The sequence below is a fragment of the Gracilinanus agilis genome, chromosome 5 (genome assembly GCF_016433145.1).
Source record: "Gracilinanus agilis isolate LMUSP501 chromosome 5, AgileGrace, whole genome shotgun sequence".
NCBI lineage: Eukaryota > Metazoa > Chordata > Mammalia > Didelphimorphia > Didelphidae > Gracilinanus > Gracilinanus agilis.
In genome coordinates, this window is record NC_058134.1 from 138,919,392 (window position 1) to 138,944,211 (window position 24,820).

General features: G+C 36.8%; 1 protein-coding gene across 1 annotated transcript in view; it reads right to left on the reverse strand.

Moving 5' to 3' along the window:
* Nucleotides 1-24,820, reverse strand: part of TES (testin LIM domain protein) — a 79,921-nt gene that overhangs the window by 54,781 nt on the left and 320 nt on the right. The gene's annotated exons all lie outside the window — the stretch shown is intronic.

The following is a 24,820-nucleotide window of genomic DNA, read 5'->3' on the forward strand; positions in this document are numbered from 1 at the left end:
TTCAGTCTTTGTGACCCCATTTGGGATTTTCTTGGCAAAGATCCTGAAATGGCTTGCCATTTCCTTCTCTAGCACATTTTAAGATAAGGAAACTGAGGCAAATAAGATTAAATGACTCACCTAGGCTCAAGACACAACTAGTGTCTAAACCAGATTAGTGTCTAAGCTCTTTCCTGACTATCCACTGCACCACCTAGCTGCCCTTGTCACCATTATACCCTGAAAAAATTTCCACCCCTACACCTAAGCCAAGTATCGAAATCTGTACCTGCCCTTCTAAAAGTTGGCCCTGAATCAGATCAGTCTTTAAAATGTAGGTGCAATTCACCAAGAGCCCTGCATATTTCCCAAATTAATTATGAAAGAGAACACTACAAGCTTTAAAATATATTGATGAATTCTATATATACAATATGTTTCTGTCAACTGTGAAACACTACAGTAAAAGAGATGTCAGGAAAATTTTGGAACAAGAGAAAAATTAAGCATATTTTCATATTCTCCAGAAAGTTAGACAAAGGAATTTGAGAAACATAATTTCATATTTAATTCTAGAGAAAAAAGTTCACTGTTATATGAAGGCTCAGTGAATTGTTTTTTATATTTACTTTATTATTTTAACATATCTGATATCAGAATGTTAGGTACTCCATAACACTTATGTGGGAAGTGATCCACCTACCCCTTCACACAGTATGACATGTTGGAAAAAGCACTGTAGTTTCCCCATTAAACTTGAGGTTATGGACCCTAAGGTCAAATCCCGGTTCTTGCCACATAACCTATATGACTGATCAAGTCATATCTCCTCTCCAGGTCTCAGTTTTCTCATCTATAAAATGATGGGGCATAATAAGATGCCCTTTTATGTCTTCTAATTCTAAACCTTGTATTTATAATTTCTTGGTAGGAGGTTGGGATTGTACTCAATTTGTAAAGCTACTTAGAATTTTCCTAGCATTTTAACAGTCCCAGCACAATAAAGGAATTTCCTATTTGTTATCTCTTGCCCTTGATATATGTCTGACACCCCCAATACCTCTTTATTGAGTCCTATCTCTTTTATGTGTCTTCTATGCCACTTTTCTACAAGAATGGTGGCAGGCTATCTCTTCATTGAGTTTGGATAATTTGAAATTCTGATTCTTGAGAGGAAAAAGCAAGTTTAAAAAGATATCTTCCTTTTATAGAAAACTTTAGGGTTGATTTGAAAACACATGCAATTACTGATACAACTTGGCCCACTTTCTTCCTCATGTGTTACATGGAAAACCAGGGGTCCTTAAAACATATCAGGAAACAGGGATCAAAGTATCAGGAAACAGGGATTGAAGCATCACCACAGTGAGACTGTCAGAATGCAGCAGAAATGGAGCATCTAAGAAATAAAACATCACATCATCATAGTTATTAAAAGACCCTAGTAAGGACTTACACTGTCTAAGAAAAAAAATTATTAGTTTAGGACACCCTGAGATAATAATTAAGCACATTTTCTCATTAACAATTGACTTGATAGGTCTTTGTGGCATAATGTCATTTAAAAAAAAACCCTTCTATCTTTGAATCAATGCTATATATTGGTTCCCAGGCAGAAGAGTGATAAGAACTAGGCAATGGGGGTTACCTGACTTAACCAGGGTCACATAGCTAGGAAGTATCTGAGGCCAATTTTGAATGCATAATCTCTTATCTCTGGACCAGTCTCTCAATCTACTGAGTCACTTAGCTACTCCCTAGCCAATGTCATTTTAAACTATTCTTTAGTTCTATTCCTTCCAAATTTTTTAAATTTTAAAGTCCATTGATCTATGATTGGATGAGAGATATTCATCATCTGGAAATTCTTATGAACAACTACCTTTCAATTAGAAACCAGTAGTTCTTTCCATGTAGATCTGATATTTATTGTATGAAATGGCTATGTCTGAAGACCAGCGGCACTAATGCTAAGATCACTGAGTCACACTGAAAGAGCCTTCAAAAAAGGGTCTGGATTTATTGGTATCTCTATAGAGTTATGATGAAAGGATTTATTTTTGTGCTTTTTTTTTCCAGTCATACCATTGAAATAAAACAAAGAAAGACTGAATCTTCCCATCAAAGAGACCATCCAAAACAAGGATATCAAGAGCCAGTGGTCAAATTCTTTTCCTTATTCAGAAAATACCACCCTGTGACGTAGAGGGATCGAGGCTAAGGCTTGAAGAACAGTTTCTTACTTTAAATCGCTTAACATATTTATCTTGGAAGCTAACTTGTATTTCAGTTTTAATTCCATAGAAAATTTGATTTATTATACCACAGTAATCATTTTAAAATGGCAATGACCTAATACCTTTGACTTTTAAAATATTTAACACTTCTAAACTAAATGTTTTAAGAATTCAATATAGTAGAATCTTTTTTGTCCTAACCTAACCTTCACTCTTACCTACTCAGGTTTACTAGCCTTTCTGCACACAGAAAGGTTAATTCAGTCCCAGCTTTGCTACTTATTATATGACCGTTACCCACCCTAAAAGCCTTAATATCTTTTTTGTCCCTGTGTCACTCTGTCCAGCCAAGTCTCTTCTGTGATGTATTTTTTTTTTCTAATTAACAACAGGGCTACAAATTGTGGTATACGAATGTGATGGAATAATCCTGTCCTTAAGAATTAATGAGATCACGACTAAGTGATCAAAGAAAGGGGAAAAGAACCTACTTATACAAAGTTTATTCATAGCTGCTTTATTTTGTGGGGGCTATGTGGAAACTATGGGGATGGCCATCATTTGGGGAATGGATGGGCAAGTTATAGTATGTGATTGTAATGAAATACTATTATACCATAAGAAATGACAACCATGATTATTTCAGAAATATCTAGAAAGACTTATATGAAATGATGCAAAGTGAAGTGAGGACAAGAAGAATATTGGACATAATAATATTAATATTGTGTAATGATCAACTGTGAATGACAACTATTATCAACAATGCAATGAAGCAAGATACTATCCCCCAATAGACTCATGATGAAACATGCCATCCATCATGATAGAAGAAATTGAGAGAATGTCAATATAGATTCTGAACATTTTATTTTTCATTTTATTTCCTTTATGGGTTTTCTTGAATGTGAGATATGTCTTCTTTCACAACATGAGAAATATGGAAATATGTAGCACATGTATAATTTATATCATATAGCTTGCCACCTTGGGGAAGTGGATGGGGAAGAAGTGCCAGAGAGAATCTGGATCACAAAATATCAGAAAATTGTTAAAAAATTTCTATATGCAATTGGGAAAAAATACAATTTAAAAAATAATATGAACTCAGCGAAACATAGAAAGACTTTCATTAAATTTTAGCAACTGAACACCATTATAGACCACTTTGATTCAGGACCAACCAACATTATGTTATTATGCTTAAAAAAAATTAGAGAAGTACTTGGCCAGGATTCAAGTGAAATATAAACTCTCCTTAATTGCAGCTAGATGATATGGTGTATAGAGCACTGAATTTGAAATGTGTAAGTTCTGAATGTAAATTCTGTTATATTCTTAGTAGCTGTGAGCAAGCTGCTTCCTTTTTCCCAGTTTCATTTTTTTCTTCTATAAAATGGAGGTGATGGTAGCACTTACCTTCCAAATTTATTGCTAGGATCAAATAAGATAGCATAGGTAAATATATAGATGCTAGCTTTAAATCAGAAGTAGCTGAGTGGCAAAGTAGGTTAGGCTGTGGGTGCTAGACTTGGAGTAAGGAAGATTGTATTAGTTGTGTGAACCTGGGCAAGTGATTTAACTCTGCTTACCTCAGTTTCCTCAACTGCAAAATGGGGATAAATAAAAGCACTTACTTCACAGGGTTGTAGTGGGAATCAAATGAGGGCATATTTGTAAAGCACTTTACACAGTGGCTGAAACACAGCATATACTTAATCAATGCTTGTAACTTTGTTATTATTAGAAAGAAGGAAGGAAACATTTATTAAGATGTACTATGTGTGTAATTAGAATTTTGTACCCCTGGACTTCATTTCCCAGCATTCCTTTTTCATCCTCTCATTGTGTCCTTACATTTTGAAGATAAGTTTCTGTCACTCTCCCCTCTCTCTCTCTTTCTCTCTCTTCTCCCCCTATCGAGGTTTGGGTAAACTCCTCTATACTCAGGCTATCATTTCCTCTACTTCAAGTGATTATTAATAAATCTTATAAAATATAATACTTGGAGTATTAGATATTAATTTTTAATCTTATAATGTAGTTTGCAAACCTTAAAGAACAAAATATGTTATCTCATTTTTATTATCAAAAGTTCAGGCACTGTTTTGTTTTGGGGTTTTAGGGTTTTTTTGTATTCTCAAAGTCTAACATGGAATTTCCCACATAATTAGATTTTTGTAAACACTTAACTTCTGTCTTAGAATTCATACTGTATATTGGTTCCAAGGCAGAAGAGCAGTAAGGGCTAAGCAATGAGGGTAAAGTAACTTGTCCAGGGTCACAAAGCTAGGAAGTGCCTGAGGTCATATTTGAACCTAGGACCTCCCATCTCCAGGTCTGGTACTCTATCCGTTGAGCTACCTAACTGCACCTACACAATAAGCTCTTAACAGATGTTTTTTAATTGAATTTCTACTTTTGTAACCTGTGGCAAATCATTTTACTGTTCTGGTTTCCATTTCGTCCTCTGTAAGTCGAGGGAGTTGGACGTATTAATTTCCAAGATTCTTTCAGCTCTAAATCTGTGATACTATGGCTTGAGTTAGAACTTTTCCAGAAGGTATGAGCTCAGAATCAAATTAATATCTCCCCTTCATTTTACGACCTTTGTGCTTAGCAGGGGTAAGGCCCCACTCCCCCATTACTCCCACACCCCCACATATACCCACATATACAACTCTTGGATTGATAGAGAATTTCCAGGGGGAAAAAATTCTCTTTGTGAGGAAAATTTTCAGATTGCAATATATGAATTTAACCCCATGTTCCATTTCCTCGTGGAAAATATGGGGCACTAAAAAAATAAATAACAGTTTCAACAATGATGACTCATTTATTAGAAATCTGGTGACAACATTGGTCAGGAAGAAATGATATTTTTGGTGTTCTCAGGAAGCAAATAAACTGGCAAACAGAGGAGTTGGTAGTTTCTAGTTTACATTCCCATTACTCTTTTTATTCTAAAAAGAATTAAGAATGACTACTGAAAATCTGACAATGCAACACCACAATATTTAAGGAAGATGCCTTTGCCTTCTGGAATTTCTTTTCAAAAGGTCCAAGTTAATTTTAGTCATGATGATTAAGAAGATAAATTCAGTTTTCACAGGACTTTCTGGGTTACCCACAAACTGTCAAAACATCTTTCCCTAACCCAGTTTTGATCCTATTGTGTAAGAAAGGAAGCCACTTAGAGGTAAATGCTCCCTAAAGTACAATAAGTAACATATGTCTCCTGGTGGCCTCTTCTTAAAAAAGGGCCGCTAACTCCAAAGTCTTTCTCCTCTGAGGAAAAAAAAAATGTAAGTATGTAAAAAGTCATAATTAGTGAGCTGTTATTTCTTCTGAAATACTCCCTCAACTTAGTTCAGCAAAAGTTTAGCTCCCCTCAAAGACATTCTTGGTATAGAGTTACTAACATCTATTTCTGAAGGGTTTTCGATCTGTGTCCTGGTTTTTCTAGTTCCTGGAAAGATAATTAGATCACAGGCCAGCCATGCTTCAGTTGTAAGTGTTCTATAACTAAGGGGTCCAATTTCCAAGGCGGGTGGGGTTCTATCAAATTAAATAACACTTATTTGATACCTCTTGTATGCATGGCAGAGAAGGCTCAGATAATACAGTTTCTGCCCTCACAGAACTTTAAAAAGTCTAGTAGCGGGACAGATATCAGCAAAAAATAATAATAATAATAACTAGCCTTTATAACATTATTTTAAGGTTTGCAAAGCATCAGGGCTTAGTACAGCACCTGACACACCATAAGTACTTAATAAATGTTTATTGATTCTTTGGATTCTCACAACATCCCTGAAAGAGAGGTACAGTAATTACACTCATTTTACAGATAGAGAAACTGAGGCAGAAAAGTGGCTTGTCCAGGGTCACACAGCTACTAAGTAATTGAGATAGAAATCTGAAAACTGGTTTCCCTGAATCCAAGTCCTGTGTTCTAACTGTACCAATTCATTTCCTTTACTATAGTAGGATGTGAACAATAAATGATAAGTACATAAAAGAGATTCAAACAAAATATTATTTAAGCTGGTAAATGATAGGGAGACTTTCTGGAGTTGAGAGTCAACCTTCCTGTGAACAAGGCCATGAAAGCATAAAATATGTTTGAACAACAGTGAATGCTTTGGTAATACTATAGTGCACATGCTCAAATGTTCAAATGGACCTGGGATCTCAAATCTGGTTCTCCCTCCAAGGATGCCTGACCATCCTCTATGACTTAGTCCAAGGATTCTTAACATTCTGATATATCATGGTAGCAGCTAGATGACATAGAAGAGAGTATTTGGCCTTGAATAAGCAAGACCTGAGTTCAATCCAGTCTTAGATAGTAGCTTTGTGGCCCTGGGAAAGTAGCTAAAGCTCTGTGCCTCAGTTTCCTCAGCTATAAAATGGGGATAATAATAGCATCTATCACTCAAGGTTGTTGTATGGATCAAATGACGTAGTATGTGAAAAGAACTTCTCACAGTGCCTGACACTATTCAGGAAGTAGTAAAAATTTCTAAAGTTTAATATATTGCCTGGTGCATGGTAGACATTTAATAAATGCTTATTCTCTGCCCCCTCAACAATTCAGTGAGGGTGATACTATTATTGTCCCAATTTTACAGATAATAAAACTGAGGCTAAGAGTAGTCAAATTACTTGTCGAAAGTCACATAGTTATTAAGAAAGAGGCAGGACTAGAAATCAGATCTTTTTTACTCCAATTCTACCACCTAACCTTCATAAGGAAAATTATTCAGCTAAAACATAATTGGAAAGTGAAGATGACCTTTCAGGAAGCTACTGAAATAAAAGGTAATTAGTACTGATAGTGAGAACAGAAAGGTTTGGACAGATGAAAAAGAAAATGTGGAGAAAGGATCAAAAGGACTTGACAAGTGATCAGAGGTCATGGAGGACAATCCAAAATAACCACCAGATTTTTAAAACAGACTTAGGTGAACAGATTTCTAGGGAAAAAAATGTAATGATAATAAATAATACGATCAATTGGGGACAGGTTGAGTTTGACATCCGGATAGAAAGTTTGTTCACCAATCAGTAAGAGAAATGAATCTGGAACAAACAAGAAAAAGCAATCTTACACATAAATACTATGGCATCATCTATGAAGAAGCATTGGTCAAAGCCATAGGATTAGCAGAGGAGAAAATGCAAACAGAGAAGAGAGTCAAAGGCTGCATTTTGGAAAATACTCACCTTAAGTGGTCAGGAACAGGAAACTGCAAAGGAGACTGAGAAGGATCTGTTCAAAGTAATAAGAGAATCTGGGTATGTTTCTAGCCCAGAAGGCAAACAAAGAGGCAGTGGTAGAATCTAGGGGGAGGGTGTCATCAACAACAGTGCCAAATGTAATGGAGAAGTGAAGGAGGATAAAGAAGGAGAAAAGGAGATTGTTTTGGGTTATAAGGTCACTGGTAATCTTGGAGAGAGTAATTGGAGTAGAGTGATGGGAGTTAAAAAAGGGTATAAATGTGGAGGAAGTGAAAGCATCAGATGTGATTCACTTTTTTTTTTCTTTAGGTAGGAGGAAGAAAAGAGATCAATGAGGTAGAAGGGGAGAGGAGAGGAAAAGCATTTATTAAACATTCTGTCCCAGGCACTGGAATAAGTGCTGGGGGAATACGAACTCAAGAAAGGCAGTTCCTGCCCTCAAAAAAGCTCACATTCTAACTACGGAAGACAGCACACAAAGTAAGCTACAAAGGTGAGGGGGCAAAGTATAGGGATGGCAAGGAAGTGGTGTAGAAAGCTGATTCTGGGCTGAATAAGTGGAAAACTCAACCAAGAGAGAGGGCAGTGGATAGAGTGCTGGGCCTGGAGTCAGGAAACACTGAGTTCAAATCTAGCCTCGGACACTAGCTGAGTACTGACCTTGGGGAAGTCACTTAACCTTGTTGCCTCAGTTTCCTCATCTGTAAAATCAGCTGAAGAAAGAAATGGCCAACTTACTCCAGTATTTTTGCCAAGAAAACCCCAAATGGGTTCAGAAGAATTGGACAAGACTAGAACAACTGAACAGAATCAAAAACCTTTCAGAGCTGGAGGATCCAGGGTTCTGAGTTCAGGGTATAGAGGAGAAGAGAGGAGAGACTACCATGATATATCCATATTGTGATGAGGAGATAGCCTCAAAGCACTGGCATCCAGAACACAGGGAGAGAGATTGGCTGTAATTCTAGGCAGGAATATTTCTTCCCTGAAGCCAGGTCAGTGGGAAATTAAAAGTGATGTATTAGGGACTGGAAAAAAAGGTAAAAGTTTACAATGGTCACTTTAGACACTAGCTCAGTTCTTATTCAAAATACACAACTGAGATATGATTTCTAGGATCCCAAAATGCTTTGCCTACCCCCAGATTATCAAATTGGCAAAAGTTCCATGATACCTCAGACAACATTTGAGACATGAATGTTTGAGAGGGATGAGAGAGGCAAGGTACCGATACAACTTAATAACTTAATTAAAACATTTAAAGGAAATCCAAGGGACATGGATTCTATCTGATACAATTATTTTTTAATGGACCTTTGATTCCATGGATAGTGATTCCCTATTGAAGAAGAACTTATGTGATAAATGCAGACTGGGCACTAAAGTTAAGTGACCTTCTCAGGGTAACTCACTAAGTATTAGTCAGAGGGAGGATCTGAATCTAGGTCCTCCTGATTCAGAAATCAGATTTTTAACCACTATATCATGATGATTCTCATCAGACACATCACATATTATAGCTAATTATCTATTTGTCCCATCCCTCTACTAGGCTGAAAATTTCACGGTAGGTGAAAAGGATGATGTAGGCAGAAGGGGCAGAAAGTTATATCAGCTTTAGTTTCTATCTTCCACAGTGCCTACAACAAACCTCTGCAGACATGAAGGTTTATTAGTATGAATTCTTAATATGTCTAGTTCACAATTTTGCCTGGGGCTGGAAGATGAAAGTTATGTGACATTGAAAAAAACAAACAACGGGAAGAGCACAACAACCTAAAAGGCTTAGAAACCATTTGTCTTAAAGAAAGGAAGGAGAAGATGAAGAAACCTATTGTTAGCTACTTTATCTTTTTTTCCATCCTGTTGCACCAGCTAAGTTTTGAAAGAGGAAAAAGTAATGAAAAATTAAATGTTGTGAATATCTTACAAATAAAACAAGGGCAGTTTTGACCCATCATCCTTTAAGTTTTGGTCTTTTGAGGGGGTGCAAAGAAGTATATACAACTAAGGAAACAATTCTCAGATGACATTTCAGATTTTCATGGTCGCTTGTGGCGGGGGAATCTCTGAAAATATAATTGCATTCACTACTTATTTCTCCCAGGATCCAATTTTGTTCTTTTTCATTTAAAGTCTGTCAATGTGGCAAGTCTTGAACTGGCTGCCTTGGGAGAGGCGCTAAGTCATCAAAGACTCCAGGGAATTGTGTTTCTTACCAGTTCTGGAAAAGACAGAGCTATCAAAACTAGGGGGAATAGTTTTCTTTTTCCTAGGTCTCTCCAGAGAAGGCAGTATATACTAAGGGGCAATGACAGAAGCAGCAAGAGTAACAGCAGCAGCAGATGGCGGATGATTTCCAAGAGACTGACTTTAAGCTTTTTAGCCACTGGAGCCTGACTTACCACTTCACTGTTTAAGAGAAGCTATCAGTGAATGAGAGAATTATGTCTACTCAGAGAAACTGCTGCAACCATGGTGAATTTACTCATCCTCTGTTTCTTCTTTCTGCTCTGTCCCATGCAATGAGCAGCATGGTTGATTACTGAGCTTCTCTGCATTTGGCACTGGTTGTTTGCATTTTAAACCATGTATATCTAGATAAAACTAATATTAATTACATGCTGAATTGGTATTTTTGGTATAGGGAATTATAATAGGGGCTGGGGGTGGGAAGAGTGGAGGTCTGCTGATAATAGGAAGATTGATTACACCAAATTCCTCAGGATGGGAGGCCATCCTCATGGCTTGGCAATCAATAGATTGCCTGTAGGTTCATGGCATTTTATTAGATTTCGTTAGAATCCATATTTTAAGCTTTCTAGCCTTGCAGAAAAAGGAAGCCACATTGAACTGGGACCTCTGACCCCAACTAAGTCTGGGGGAGCTAATTTCATTATCTTCAGAAACAGGCTGCTTTGCACCTGGGGCCTCTGGGGTTTTTTCCACCCATACTCCTTGCCTCCATTCATTCAAGTGAGATAGGAAGCCTCTTTGTAGAGAAGGTCACACACCCTGAGCTGCCTACAACACCTCCCCCTTCCCTAATTCAATATTCCTTTCTGTCCTTTGTATACTGAAATGTGGCACTGTACTTGGAGTCACAGAGCCTAACTTTAAATCCTGCCCCAGACACTCACTGTCTATGTGGCCCTGGACAAGTCACACTTAAATTCTCAGCCTCTATTTCTAAATGTATAAAATGGAGACAATAATAATATTAGCCGTTCAGGGTAGTAGTGAGAAAGGAGACAGCGTATATTCAGTGCTCCATGAATTTTAAAACACTGTATGTACAACACATTGATTATTACAATTATCTTGCAAGATAAATTCATAATAAAAAACAAGAGCACTATAAAGGTTTACTCTTTGTGTGGCTTTCCAGCTCCCTCCTAGATCAGAATTGTAACTGCAGAGGCTGGAATTCAGATGGATACACTTGAGACAAGATCCCTTCCAGCACATTTCCTATGTCTCTAGGACAGCCACCCAGTCATCAGTTATATTCTGTGCCTTCACTCGGAGGGGGAGACGGCCCACAGGCAGGGTTTGAGAGAGTGACTGATTCAACGGGCATGAGTATGGGCCCTGATTCCAGAGAAATTCTACCAATCTTTGTTTTGTAGCTAATTTTTTTTACTCAGTTTGCTGCATTTGTAGCTTCCTTAGTTTATCTAGGTATGACACTACATAGCAAGAAGAAAACAATGAATTTCTGTTTGTGTGTGTGTGTGTGTGTGTGTGTGTGTTTGGGGGAGGTATCAAATTAAGATAGTTAATGGTGATCAAAAATAGGTCTTCGCATATTTTTTTGTGTGTAAGTAAATATTACCCCAATTGTACATTCTTTAATAAAATTTGTAGTTGTGGCAGTTCAAGATGACTGTGGCTATTCTGTTCCATGGGCAACTAGGTGGTGGAAGGGACAGAGTGCTAGGTCTGGAATCAGGAAAACTCACTGTTCTGAATTCAAATCTGACCTCTGACACAAGTTGTATGACCTTAGACGAGTCACTTAACCCTGTTTGCCTCCATTCCTCATCTGCAAAATGAGCTGGAGAAGGAAATGGCAAACCACTCCAGTATCTCTGCCAAGAAAACTCCAAATGGGATCACAAAGAGCCAGACAAGACAGAAAGGACTGAACAACAAAATGGCGCTGTTCCACAATACTATGAACTTGACTCCCAGGCAATGAGCAAATAATTAGAGAATAGGGGTCCAGTTTTAAACTGATTTATTCCTTCTTCCATAGTGTCAAGCATAGCTGTGCTTTGTCCATATACAGGGGATATTCAATAAACTGGTTATCTAATTATTTAGTGGCCTGTTAAATGATCCAAGACTTACTTTAAGCTCTCAAATAATCTCCTTTGCCTTCCCCATCTTCCTAGTATAAATTTCTGCAAACAATGAACTTGATGTGCCCTGTCTTTGATCAATTAAGTTAATCAGGCCAAACATATATAAAAAAGAAAAGATGGTTTATAGTAATAGCACCTGCTTTCTCCACAATACATCAGGAATCCACCCTACCTCCACAACCCCCCAGACTTGTCCCTGAACTCTGGATTGAATTTTGCACTCCGTGAATGCTACTATTGAAAACTGGCATTCCAGAAAACTTTAAGGGAAAATAAAAGTCCATATTGAGCTCCTGCATTCAGATGGCAATTGAAAACTAATGAAAGCCTTATAAAACTGAAGTCCTTTGGGTAAGGACAAGGAAAGTATTGTATCTGGCCAGCACAGGAACTGAAAACACAAGGCTGAAAGTTCCCTCTGTTCCTATTATCTTACATTCTAAGCTAAATCACAGAAGACATGTGGTGGCAGTGGATACTGACGACTTAATGTATAATATAAACAGTTCATCAATGGTAACAGCTGTTGTTCATGTGGGAAAAGATCTCAGAAAACAAGGGGGAAAAAAGATGGCCATTGTTACTAATTTGACTCCTCTTGATAGTTTTGACTACAATCATTTCACATTATTTGGTAGTCTTGGAGCAGAATTTCAAAGGCAAGAAAAAAAAAAAGATTAAAGGATTATAGGATCATTGACTGAGGGATGAAAGGAATTGTGGAAGGAAAAATCCATCTCCTTCATTTTACAGAGGACAAAACTGAGGCTGAGAGAAATTAAATGACTTGTCCTAGGTAATATAGTAAATGGAAGGCATAATTTGAACTCAGGTCTTTGTAATGCTAAATTCAACAGTTCTATTTACTATGCCACTTAAATGTCTCAAGGCATTTATAATGAGTGGCTTTTTATTCAGAAATATTTCCATCTTCCTCCTCTCTTCATTTGAAAAATAGTAAATAATATGCAGTGCTTTTTTAAATTTTACTTTTTTAGTTTAGTTTTGGTTGTTTTTTTTTTCATGATTACATGATTCCTTTGTCTCACTCTCCTCTTCCCTCCACCCTCCTGGAGTTAACAAACAATTTCACTGGGTTATACATAATAATATGCAGTTTTGAATGTATTTTTAAAGGAAACTTTTCTGGCAAAATGTAAAGCTTACCCTAACAGACTTGGGAAGACTTCAGAAATGCAAAGACCTATGATTAATGAAATGCTGGTCTTCACATTCATTAGGCATTTTTGTTGAAAAGCTGTCTATCATCTAGACATGGGATGTCTCTCCACTCTCTTTGGCTCATTCTACATTGACAGTCAACTTTCCTTTCTGATCATCTACCGGATGAATTATTCTTTATGCTACAGCCTGTGCACAAACCCACATTGGTAAAATACTGTAATCTACTGATGCCCAACATTCTTGTCTCATGATGCCCCTTGGAAACACAGAGAACATTCTAAAACACATTGATGAAATGACTATAGTACCCTAAGTTTTGCCTTAATCTATAAAATCTAATTTCCCCCTAATTTCACGATTAACTAATTTTTTCCTTAGATGAAGAATATAATCTTGCATTTCTCAAACATAACTCAAAGAGAAAGGGAAGAAGGCACCTTGCCTAATTTAATTATCTAATTAAAGTTCTACTTTGGCTCATGTCTCCTTCTCTAGTCCATTCTCCTTCAAGATATCAAAGTGAATTTCTTAAAACTTATGTCTGGCAATGTCGCCTCTCCCCCCACCCAATCTAATCAGCTCCAGTGTCTCCCTAATACCTCCAGGAGCAGATATATAAAGTCTTGTTTGAATTTAAAGTTCTTCACAACATGAACCCTTCAGGCCTTTCTACCCTACAATTTTTTCACATTTTACCGCGCCTCCTCACACCGTATATTATCTGGCCACACTAGCCTACTTGCTTTGCTATTCCTCACACATGACAATTCTTTCCCTTTATTGTTGTTTAGTTATTTTTCAGTCATGTCCTACTGTCCTTGACCTCATTTGGAGTTTTCTTGGCAAAGGCATTGGTGTGGTTTGCCATTTCCTTTTCCAGCTCATTTTACTGATAAGGAAACTGAGGGAAATAGAGTTAAGCAACTTGCCATGGTCATAGTTAGTAAGTGTCTGAGGCCAAATCTGAACTCAGGTCCTCCTGATTCCAGTTCCAGCATTCTATCTACTGTGCCACCGAGGCAATTCCCAATGTATTTTTTCCTTCAAGACAGAGTTCAAATCCCACTTCCTATAGGAGGGCTTTCCAATACCTCCTATTAATTGGAGCCTTCTCTTCTGATTCCCTTCTAACCATACTGTGTTTATCTTATACATTCCTGGTAACTCCATCAAAATTAGAATGTAAACTCTTTGAAAGCAGGTACTGTTTTTGCCTTGTTTTGCCACTTAACACACTGTCTGATGTGTGGGGGAAAAAAAAAGTGAACTTGCTCAGCCTGGTCCAAGAAGGAAAAACTGCAGACAATGTGGGCAGAAGTTGGAGAGAGACAAATTTGAGTTTTATGAAAGGGGAAAAAACCTCCAACTTTTAGAGGGCTCTAAAAGTGGAATGGGCTACCTAAGGAGATAATGGGTTTTCCCTCTCAATGGAGGTCTTCAAGAAAGAGCTAGATAAGGGGCAGCTAGATGGTTCAGTGGATAGAGCCAAGCCTAGAGACAGGAAGTCCCATATTCAAATCTGGATTCAAACATTTGTGTGTGACCCTGGGCAAGTCACTTAACCTCCATTGCCCAGCCCTTACTGTTCTCATCCCTTGGAACCAATGCACAGTACTGATTCTAAGACAGAAAGTGAAAGTTTAAAAAAAAGAAAAAAAGTGGTTTCAAATCTGGCCTCAGACACTTCCCAGCTGTGTGACCCTAGGCAAGTCATCCCAATTGCGTAGCCCTCATCATTCTTCTGCCTTGGAACCAATACTTAGTATCAGTTCTAAGACAGAAGCTAAAGATTTTTTTTTTATTCTTAAGGAAATTTGGTGGCTCTTTAATGCTTTAATGCTCCAAAACTATTTTATCCTATGGATATGCCCCAAGGGAGCCCTCCTGGCTTTGCAAGATGATAGAATCTTTAGAAATCACTAGGATGAGGGCAGATAGGTAGCTCAGTACATTGAGAGTCAGGCCTGGAAATGGAAGTCCTGGGTTCAAAATTGGCCTCAGATGTTTCTCAGCTGTGTGACTCTGGGCAAGTCACTTAATCTCCACTGCCTAGCTCTTACTACTCTTCTGCCTTGGAGCCTATACACTGTAGTGATTCTAAGATGAAAGGTAAGAGTTTTAGAGGGGAAAAGGGGCTAGAAAACTTGACAGGTATGCTATAGAAAGAACTGCCTTTCTGGTACAGGCTAGAATAAAGGGCATCTGAAGTCCCTGCCTAGTCTAAGATTCTATGATTGTCCAACCCACTCATTTACTAGCAATGAAGGAAACCAATGACCAGAGGGGTTAAGCTACATGCTTAATGTCACACAGACAAAGGATTTGAACCTTGGACTTCCAATTCCAAGTTTTATTTCATTTGGCTCATCAGGAAAGTACTATGTGTGCCTAATGTGAAGCCAACAGGGAGAGTGATACTGCTCCATAAAAATCCAGGTCTTATCTTCCTCTCCCTTTGAATAAAAATCTCTTAAATCTATATAGCCCTTTAAGGTTGCAAATTGCCATATATATGTGTATGTGTGTGTATATATATATATATATGTATATATATATATTTCATTCCACATAAGTCTTATTATTATATTATTATTATTATCCTGATTTTTGACAGCCAAGGAGATAGAGGCTAGTTAAATGTCTTTTTCATCTCCTTCTGAGATGAGCTAACTTTACTCCTAATATCCCCAAAAAGTCTAGTATATTGCTTCACATAGGATAGACATTCAAATATTTTTTGAATGAAAGAATGAGTCAATTATGTCCTTGACTATATTTAGGGAATAGCTTTATGTTCCCTAATGCCTTTTAAAGATCATTTTAATTAATATTTAATGTTTAATGTATTTTATATTTATTTATATGTAATATAATTAGATATTATATAATTAGATATAATAAAAATATTTAATTGTTAATAATGTCTGATACATATGCAAAAAGTGCTTTAAGGTTTACTAAAATCCTTTATATGTTATCTTCTTCAATCCTCACAGCATCCCTCTGAGGCAGATGCTATTATGATTCCTCCAGGAAACTGTGGCTAAATAACTTGTTGAGGACCACCCTGCTAGCAAGGGTCTGTCTGAGGAAGGAGCTGAACTTGCTTCTTTCTGTTTCTAAATTCAGCATTCAATTCACTAGCCACTTAACTGTTATCTGAAAAAAATAATAAAACAAATAAATTAAGCACTTCCATCTCCTATCCTCTGGCTCAAATAGGTAATGAAGTCATTGCTGACTCAAGATGCCACTGTGACACACTGAATCTACATTCCTTCATTACATTCTTACAAACATACTATGAAGTAGTTAGGGTGGATCCTTTTAATGTAGGCACTGACTCACTAAGACATACCATGAAGAGAGGTTACACTAGTCTTTCTGCACCAGCAGCCCTTGCTGAGCTCATTGTTTTGACCAACAAAAATAAAGTTCAGTCTTTTGAAAAATCCTTTTATGGGAGCAGCTAAGTGGCTCAGCGGATAGAAAGCCAGACCTAGAGTTGGGAGGTCTCAGGTTCAAATGTGACCTCAGACACTTCCAAGCTGTGTGACCTTGGGCAAATTACTTAACCCCCATCTGCTGCCTAGCCCTTTCCTGCTCTTCTGCCTAGGAACCAATACACAGAGTTGATTCTAAGACAGAAGGCAAGGATTTAAAAAAGAAAAGAAAAATACTTTTTTTCTGATAGTTTTCCATTGTTGTCAGAATTCCACGGTGTTGAGTGTAAGATCATATATACATGCTTGGGAGATAAGCACACATTGCTCCCCTTTCAGTATTCTGGAAACAAATATATTCATACAGGGGCAACTTGAGCAGCTCTTAGGGCTAGAATATCATCATCTGTAAAATAAGGGACTGAAAGAGACTGAGAATTTTTAACTTTTGTGTGTGTCATGGACCCTTTTGGCAGCCTATTAAAATCTGTGAACCCCCTTCTCAGAATAATGTTTTTAAGAGCATGAAACAAATACATATGATTACCAAGAAAAAAATTATATTGAAATTAAGATGTAAATTTTCTTCTAACCAAATTCATGGATCCACCCTGAAATCTATTCATGGACAGGAATATGTGGACTAGATAATGGTCTCTGTATTAGATGCTATATCAAGCTCCTTACAACTCTAAAAGTCCAAGAGTCTAACGTTTTTAAGCTGATATTTGAGAGATCCTCCCTGCCTACCATGGTACCTGATAGTAGCAGATATTAATAAATGCTTGGTTAATGCCTGAAAACTTGATTGCAGTAGAGCTCTAAGGCTGCCAGACAGGAGAAAAAGATTACTTCACCCCTTCCCAATAGTCCACAGGTTCTTTCCTTCTATCTCCTACTCAAATGAGAGACTAAAACAATGGCAATTCCAAAATGTCTTCTTAACTTTTGGAAATGGCCACTACAGTGAGAATATTTCTACTTGACAGTCAAGAAGGTAAAGTAGAAACAAGGTATAAAGGAAAGAATTTCCAAGAACCAATAAGAACTTGCTTCAGATGTTTTGTTATTTAATGTTTGGGAGACTTTAAGCAAGGCTTCCTTTTCTTCGTCTGTAAAATGAAATGGCTGAAATTGATAATCTCTATGTTCCCTTCCAACTTTAAATCCAGTGACTCCATAATGAAAGGAAATAATGGGATAATTTGAGTAAAAGGGCCCAAATTCTATCCACTAAATACTCTACCACTTCATACTTTTGTGGTATCAACCACTTGACCTCAGTTTCTCATCTAGAAAATGAGATGGTGGAATTAGATGGACCCTAAGTTCTCTCCTACTCTAAATATATGATACTATGATGATGAATCTATATCCTTAAGCACTGTTCTCTAAAAAATCCCTTATAAACAGCTGGATCAAAGCAAAAATCTGTATTGGTCCTTTCTTTTTCTTCTCCTGATTTCAGGAGATTGGCATCAATAAGCCATCTCAATTCAACAATCAGTCAATAAGCATTTATTAAGTACTAACTACATGCAAGTCTGTGATAAGTCTTAAGGATATAAACAGAACCAAAATTGTATTCACCCTCAAGAGCTTACATTCTCTATGGGGGTAAGGAGAAGTGAAAAGAATAGAGGATGGATGAGAAGGAAGGACTAATGTAATCAAAGTGGCATAATTTGAACACAGCATAAAAAATATGCTTGAAAAAAAAAAGTTTGTGTAGATTTGTATTTACAAGAATATAGCCAATTGTAGCATATTCACACTGGAAGGATTCTTATTTTCTGAACCCTCTGATTTTAGAGATAAGGAAATTGAAGCACAACTTGGTTACAAGAGCTGGGTAGCTTAGTGGATTGAGAGCCAGGCCTAGAGACAGTGGTCTTAGGTTCAAATCTGGCCTCAGGCACTTCCCAGCTGTGTGACCCTGGGCAAGTCACTTGACCCTTATTGCCTACCCTTACACTCTTCTGCCTCGGAGCCAATACGCAGTATTGACTCTAAGATGGAAGGGAAGGGTTTAAAAAAAAAAAAAAAGATGGTCATATGTCATAACAACTCTATTATTTATTACATGTGGATATTACTTATGTGAAAATATGAGTGGAACTCATTTAAGGTCTAGAGCATCTATTCTTAGAAGAAGCCAGGATATTTTAGTATAAATAGCTAAAAACAGCTAAACTCTTCTGGATCCAATTTTTACTAAAAGTTTTTTAGAAAATTTTCTTGTTTTTAAAAGCCCCCCTCAAAGAATAATATTCAAATGAAAAATAATCAATTTTTTGTTCTTTAAAGGTAAACATTCTGAAATAAGAAAAATATTTCCTTATTTGATTATCTCTCCCTCACTTTCTTCCTTCCTCCGAGTTAAGAGTAGAGCTACTCTTCAGAAATTACATAACTCACCATCTAAGTCATTACCTTCTTAAACTGAAAATGACCAGTTATAATGCACTTTGAAGATATAGAGGGCAGATATTTTTTCATCATACTTTTAGTTACCATGGCAAGTAGATCGCAAACAAAAACATTTATGGTTGCAAACAGGAAATGTAACCCAAAGTGACTGATGACTCCTTTGTGAAATAGTGTTCATTTTCAGATTAACTGAACCTTGATCTTGAGGTGTTTATTTTAAAGGTGTGAGGTTTTATACTTTAGAAATCATACTTCCTGACACATAGTAGATCCTTGGCTGATGAGACCTTTTGTTCATTTGTGTTATTTGAAATTCAGTCTTGCTGAGGCCTTATTTATTTTCAATTTCATTTTAAGTAGGAAAAATAAAATCTCTTGATTACCAGGATATCCTAATAAATATCATGCCCTGACTATAATAAAGAGCAAAGGGCATGAATCACCAACTGAAATGCCAGTAATCGGGACTGAGTCAAATGAAGGAAATGTGGTTTGCAATAGAATACTAGGGACTACTGGCTTAAATGCAAAGAGTTATTTGATTGCTCAAACTAACTACACAACTAAATTCCATCAATGAGACATTTTCCTATATCTGCAAAGGCCTAGGGCTAGAGAGTTTGGTGAGATGATTTCTGAAGTTCCTTTATAACTGAAATTCTGAGCAAAATATTCCAATCTTTTATTGCTGTTTTGAAAATGAATAAATTATTTAATGGTTTGATTAATGTATATAAGTAAAACACCTCCTCCATAATCTTTAAAATATTTTAGTTTATAAATAAAGATGTGTATAAAAAAGATTTATAAATAAATATTGAGAAAAATTATGAGTAAATTGGCTTGGTATATTCATAACTTTCCTAAAAATTAAAGAAATGTTTCAAAACAGGATGGGAAAACCCATGTAAACAGAGAAGTGGAATGAAAAATCACTGGATTTGGACCTGAATTAAAATCTCTGGTCTGCCATTTAATTCCTTTGTGACCCTAGGTAAGTCACCTAACCTCTATGAACATCAGAATCTAATCCATGAAACTAGAAGACTGGATCAAATAAGCTCCAAAAATATTTTGTCTCCTCCTGGTCTCAACTCTGTTTCTAGCTGTATTAGAAAAGAAATATATACATTTCCAGCTTTATATCATTTAACTAACTACTCCTTATCGGTAACTGAGGCAAAAACATGGACTCTGCATTAATATTTCATTTTAGAATCAAGTTTTGCATAGCTGGGCACTCTGAACCCCCAAACTACTGTGCAGAAAGGGAAAAAGTTAGTAACTAATGGGATATACTTTTATTCAAATCCAGTATTTGGGCTTGGTAAGAAGTAGCCTGGTGTTGAAAAGAAAGAAATGAACTTGGAATCAGGAAAACCTGGACTCCAAAACCATTTCTTACATGTACTAGCTGAGAACAATGAAGAATTTAATTAACTTTACATGTCTCAAGAAACTCTCTAGGTCCACTGAATCAAACATTCTCTATACTAGAATTTCCCACATTTTAGAATTATACAGACTTCATGTATTCATATATTTAAGGGCATAATATACCACATACTTAATGAGTCTTAATCCTAAAAGTAGTGATTGCCTTTTGAGGTTTCCCTTGTGAAATTATCATATTATTTGAGTTTTGGAGACATTCTAAACAGGCATACTACATTTTAGGTCCTTCATTTTGGAATTTCTTTTCATTCTTGCTTTGAGAAACCCCTCATCTCAGAGCTTCTAGATCCTGGAGATTATGATTGAAAATTATTCTGTCTTTTTTTAAAAAAAGAAATGATCTAAGATTATTTATCAGACTCAAGATCAACTGGAAGAGGCCTTACAGATCACCTAGTCCAATACTCTTTATATCTTCATTTTGTAATTGAGGACACCAAGAAATTGGGAGAGAAGTCAAGTCTGGAAGGATGCCAGAGAAGCCAGAAAGTAGAAGGAACAGTATAAACCAAAAGAGAATGGGCCCAAGGATGCCTTCAATAAATTTGAGAGTAGAATTATTTTTTCCTTAGGGAATAGGGAGCTCCTGAGATTTTTGCCCTAGTAATTTAGTTTCCCTGTCTCCCAAAACAAGGGCTGATGAATAAGAGGTTATAGTCCCATTTTAATAACTTAGGAGGATTTTGGAGCTTAGAAAGAAAAGGCCTTAGAAATGACCTGGACATAACTCCTCCCCTATTATGTAATATAGGAGATGTAGATGTAAATTATGAGAATGTAGAAAAATAAATAATTTAATGTGTTCAGAAGCAGAGAATAGTAGAATAAAATGCTAGAGTTGGAGTAAGAGGACCTGTTTCAAATACAGACTGAATTCACCACCAGTGTCACCTTGGATAATCACTATGAAATATGCACAAGATATCAAGAAGGGGATATCTCAGTGAATTCCATACTTTACACTTTTGAGTTTCTGAGTGAGAAAAAAGGGAAAAGGAAATAGAAAAAAAGCATACCATTTTCAACTTTATGTGCTCCGTGAATTTTTCTCTAGCATAGGCAAAACATGTCTTCTTTTACAACATGATGAACATGGAAATATGTATTGTATAATAACAAATGTAGGGGGCAGCTGGGTAGCTCAGTGGAGTGAGAGTCAGGCCTAGAGACAGGAGATCCTAGGTTCAAACCGGGCCTCAGCCACTTCCCAGCTGTGTGACCCTGGGCAAGTCACTTGATCCCCATTGCCCACCCTTACCAGTCTTCCACCTATGAGACAATACACCGAAGTACAAGGGTTCAAAAAAATATATATAAAAAAAAATAACAAATGTATAACCTATAATGTAATAACTGCTGTCTTGGGGAGGGCTGGAAGGGAGGGAGAGAACATGGATTGCAAAATGTCAGAATATGATTGTTAAAAATCATATTGACATATAATCTGGGAAAAAATTTTAATTTAAAAAAAGAAAAAAGGAAATCAAAAGGAACTGAAAAAGAATAAAAAATGTAACTGGAAGATAGAAGATAGAAGAAAAAACAGTAGTCATCCCAAATAATATGAAGGAATGAACATCCTCTTCCCTTCTTCTAGTATGTTAAAAAAAATGGCCCACATGGAAAATTAGTCTTGATGGAAAAGAGAAAAGCAGCTGGACATGAGCCACAAATTTCTATTTCACCACAAAATGAGGCTCTGGTTTTGATTTAAAGGTGCTATTGTTTTATTGTTTTTTCCCAATTAGATGTGGGTTCTGCTTATACAAATTAATGAGGATGAAAAACTCCTCAGAAAGAGTTTGAAAGGCATCCTAAGATTAGCAAGTCTTGTAGGTAAAATTCTACTATGAGATGATAACAGAATTTTCTCCAAATCTAATTTTTAAACATGATTCATGATGTAACAGAATTCCAATAGAACCAAATACTCCAGAGTTTGTGGTAATGGGTTTAGGCCTTTGACTAATTCAAGCTTAAGAGAACCATTTTAATGCTCAGTTTCTACCTCCCTGACACCAAATACTATAGTATGGCTACAGTACACATTACTGAGGTACTGTACAAAGTTTTAAAAAAAAACCTAACTAAACACCCAAAAATGTTCAAAAGAAAAAAAAGTAGATTCTCCCATTGTTTGATCAAGAAACCTTATGGAATCCCTGGTGTTGATCCTCTTATTTGGTCTAGAAAAACCAGAAGTGTCTTAAAATGGAATGTCAAGTTTAGTTTATAAAGATACAGCTGCACTGTTCTGATTATGCCAACTTGAAAGCTGGTTTCCCTCATGACAATGAAACTGCTTAGTTTACATTTAAGAAAAGAAATGAGAATACTGGGAAATTAATGGGCTGCAAAAATAGGATAAACAGAAGGCACAAACTTAAGGTCCCAGATAAGTTTGGCCATAGACATTGTTAAAAGCAAACTTCCCCCAAGGAATACAGGTTCATTTTTTTAAGTTTACATTTGAGCCTATAAAGCCCTTTCCTCAAAGATAGGAGTCTTCAACTTGTGAATTATTCTTCATTTCCTTGAAAACTTTCTGGAGAAGTATAGGGTTTGTGTTTCCAAAAAGGAATTCAGGACATTGTGAGTTTGGCTCTTCTCCCAGTTGCAAGTCTAGAAAACTAAGAAGGTAGAGGGAAGTTTAGGTATGGGAAAGATAAAAGGAAGTAGTTTGAAAAATCTATCAGTCGAGACTTCAGGATCTATCAGAAAAAAATTTAATATGGTAAGGAACTCCAACCTCAGGCTATTTCAATCACTCAGTTCAGAATGGAGTGTAAAAAGTAAGTTTTGAGTTTTGGGAGCTGGAAAGTTAAAAAAAAAAAAAAAAAAAAACCAGACCATTTTATAATACTATTTTCATAGTCTATATAGGGAAAATTTGCTACTTAAAAAAAAAAAAGCAATACTACCCAGTTGTTTATAAATAATAGGTCAATTTCTTCCTTGCTGGTTCTGTTATTTACTAACACACTGGATATTTGCCCTGGAAAAGTCTAGTTTTTATCTAAAATATTTTTAAAACATGCTTTGAATGTTTGCAGTTTTTTTTAATACAAACAATATCAACCAACATATCTAGCCAACAATAAGACCACAGAAATGTGTGACGTAAACTTCAAAAAAAGAGAACCTTTTTTTTTCTCTGAAAAACACACTTTGAGAATATCCTTATTACTAGAAAGGTATTTTAAAAGATATGCAAAACTTTCCAATAAGCGCAGAAATGTGTCAATAGGGACAGTAAAAGCAGAGATCAATTAAGACAAATATAAGAAGTAATTGTTATACTGTAAGATAACAGTACAGTCAGGTCAACCTTAAGTCCCTTCCTATGCCTTCCTGTTTCTCATGTTCCCTGTTATGTGGTGGCTTAGTCATAGATTATACAAGTTTATGCAGCCTTTTGTTGTTGTTCTCTTAGATTTCCTTAAGTTTAAAAAAAAGCCTCAAATCCTGCTTGCAAAAGACATTTTCTCTGTAAAAATATAGTTTGAAATGACTAGATCGAAGACATATGCAGAGTATTAAAATCTCCAAAATGTCCATTTTTTTCCTTCCCCCAGAAATCCCCCAACTTTCTAAGTTGGGACTATTTTTATAGTTATAATGCACAAAGACTGTTAAGATTTCCAAAGATGGTATCTTCCACCTAATGCAACCTGGAATGGCCACCTTTTGTGGAGTCACCAGTTGGCCCCCATTCGTCTTCCTCTCAGGTGACTAGTACTGGTAGGAGTGTCTGGGAAGATAACTCAAGTCTCATTGACAGCATACTTCAACCAAAGAGGGTAAAAAAGTTGCTTAGCCCTTAGCTATTCTCTTAACAATTTCGGTATGTCATGTACTGTCATTAAGTGGAGGGGGAGCAGAAGGGAAGTATGGTTTCCTTTGGAGATAACCAAGGTTATCAAAGCCAGAAGGAAATAGCGGGTGCCCAGCCGTCATCAGGTTTTAAGAAGTTAACCAGGAGCGTTGAAGGAGCAGTTTTCAAGAAAATCAATGCCTTGGTCCCAGACTCCTGCAGGCGTGCGGCTGAACTAGAATCAAGAATGAATCTTTTCCGCAAGCTCATCAGAGGCAGATCAGTGCCCTGAAAACCTGGATATCTCCAGACAGATTTCCTGAGACGGGAAAAGAATATGCCCCGGTCGCGGGAGTCTCCTCTTAACCCCTTTTTTGAATTAGTTCCCCGACTAAGGCTCAGGGAAGCTGATGTCAATTTACAAGATGTGGTTAAGCAGAACTAAGAAGTTTCTTCCATGCGCTCCCTTTCTCCCTCCCAGTCACGCCTTTTGTTTCAAGGAAGTTAGGGAGACGTCAGACATTCCCTCTGTCCCCAGCAGGCGAGGTACCTGAAGCCCAGCCTGCCAGGACACCTGGGTCCTGGTAACCTTCAAGCTTACAAGGCACATTTTCATTGAAGTTCTATCCCTGGGCAGGAAGCCCGGGGCTGGGGGAGAGCGGGGGG